General features: G+C 38.0%; 1 non-coding gene across 1 annotated transcript; it reads right to left on the bottom strand.

The window, feature by feature from the left end:
- Nucleotides 1-250: 250 nt before the first annotated feature.
- On the bottom strand, nucleotides 251-357 carry LOC128032628 (small nucleolar RNA R71). The gene has a single exon (XR_008188873.1). It is a non-coding gene; the product is annotated as a small nucleolar RNA R71 (small nucleolar RNA).
- Nucleotides 358-2,501: the final 2,144 nt, after the last annotated feature.

Genomic DNA, 2,501 nt, shown 5'->3' with positions numbered 1-2,501 from the left:
GTAGTTTGTTCAGTGTGACGATTTGCAAGATAAAGATCCCAACACTCATTTGACTAATTTTCTGGAAATCTACGATACTTTCAAGATAAATGGGGTCACTGACAACACCATTTGCTTACGGTTATTTCCGTTCTCATTGAGGAAAAAAGCAAAATAGTGGTTGAACTCTTTACCACGAGGTTCTATCACCACATGGGCTCAAATGGCCAAAAAGTTTCTTCTAAAGTATTTCCCATTGGTTAAGACAGCCAAGCTGAGGAATGATATCTTTTCCTTTGTGCAGATCAATTTAGAAACGTTATATGATGCATGGGGGAGGTATAAGGACTTATTGAAACGGTGCCCTCACCATGAGTTACCACTATGGTTATAGGTTCAAACCTTCTACAACGGTTTGAATCCCTCAACTAGGTAATTAATCGACACAACGGTGGAATTTTGAATAATAAAACACCCGAAGTGGCTTTTAGGTTTTTAGAAGATATGGCACTGAATAATTATCAGTGGCAAGTCATGTGAATGAAGCCGATGAAAGCAGTTGGTGTTTTCAACTGAGATGCAGTCACCATGTTATCAAATCAGGTAGAACAATTAAATAAGAAAATTATTGGTTTATATGTTTCTACGCAGGTAGATCTAGTGATGCAATGCAATACAAATAGAGCAGGAATAAATAATCCAAAATGTTTACCCTTCGCTCCTAGCATAGAGAACGAACAAATCAATTATATGGGTAATTCTAGGCCTCGAAATAACCCTTATAATAACCACTGTAATACAGGTTAGAGGAACCATCCCAATTTCTCTTGAGATGGTCAAGGAAATCAGAGAGCACAACCCCCTGTGGGCTTTCAACAACGATCTCACTGGCAAGAGAAAAAGTTGAATCTCAAGGAGATGTTGACGAAGCTTATCTCAGTGTCAGAAACCCACTTTTAAAACACTAAAACATCACTTAAAAATTAGCAAGCGTCAATTCAAAGACTCGGAATCAAATCGATCAACTTGCTAAAGTAATCTCAGAAAGACCACAAGGTAGTTTGCCTAGCAATACCGAAACTAACCCGAGGGAGCAGCATCATGCAATTATTGTATGAGATGAAGAAGGGTTAGTTGAATCTGAGCCAAAATCAATGGAAGAAGTTGTGGTAAATAATGACAAAATTGAGGTAAGCCAGACAGAGCAAAAGTCGGTTGTTAAGGACGAAGAGAGACCACACGAATGAACAATTTGGTAAAGTATGTCAAATTTTTAAATGACCTTTTGGGAAAAAAAAGGAAGTTAGATGATTCGCTGATTGTGGAGCTCAATGCATTTTGCTCAGCCATATTGCAAAATAAACTACCCAACAAACTGAAAGATTCAGGGATTTGACTATTCCTTTTTAATTGGTAGTTTGAATATTGATAATGCTTTGGCTGATTTAGAGGCTAGTACTAATGTCATGCCTTATAAAATATTTAAACAATTAGGTCTTGGGAAGCCCAAACAAACTAGGATGATTATTCAATTAGTGGATAGAACCATTAGATATCCTAGTGGTGTTACTGAGGATGTGCTTGTTAAAATAGATAAATTTATATTCCCCACTGACTTTGTTGTGTTAGACATGAATGAGGGTAGTGAGGTACCTTTAATTTTAGGGCGACCCTTTTTAGCAACTACTAGAATCGATTACTCTTCAAGCTCGTGATTCTGTTCGATCATCTAACGATCAAAATGATTTTAAATCTTCTGTTAATGTTAGTGACCATGTGGCTCAACCTTCTTTGGAGGGAACCCCTCGAAAGAATGTAATGGAGCATGTTCCAGTCAATGCGACAGAAACAGAACGATTTATGATGATTGAATTTTGCAAATCGATGAACTAGATGAATGGCGAACATATGTTAAGGAGAAACTGAAAAAGCATGATGAAGAGCCAATGAGACACCATTATGAGCATATGAATGGAACAGACTAATTTAAGGTTGGGGGCAAGGTACTGCTAGACAAAACGGATCCACGAATTGCCACTTCGGAGCTCGAGTCAAACGGTTCAACCCTATGTACGGTACTGAATGTCTTTTCATACGGTACAATTGATGTAACTCACTCTAAATTCGACACGTTTAAGGTAAACAATACTCAACTTAAACCTTGTTTTGGTAATAACATTGGCAGTGAGAAAGAGGAACTTTGGCTCCGCGAATCACCGTAATTGTACTCATACGAGGTAAGTCGAGCTTAGACTCTAAATAAGTGCTTATCAGGAGGCAACCCGAGTTTTAAAACTCTGCTAATTCTTTTAATTTTATTTCATGTTATTTTTTAAAACAAATTAATTTTCAAAATAAAATAAAAAAATTGACCCATATGGCCTAGACACATGGACATATCCTAGGCCCTGTGCACAAGAAGGGGTTCAACAGTGAGTTACACAGCCTGACGACATGGCCATGTTACCCACACGGCCTGGAGACACGGGCGTGTCCATGGTTGTGTGAATACTGAGACTTAA

Source organism: Gossypium raimondii, chromosome 1 (genome assembly GCF_025698545.1).
Source record: "Gossypium raimondii isolate GPD5lz chromosome 1, ASM2569854v1, whole genome shotgun sequence".
NCBI lineage: Eukaryota > Viridiplantae > Streptophyta > Magnoliopsida > Malvales > Malvaceae > Gossypium > Gossypium raimondii.
Note: the sequence above shows the minus strand (reverse complement) of the source record. Positions and strands in the feature narration are given on the sequence as shown.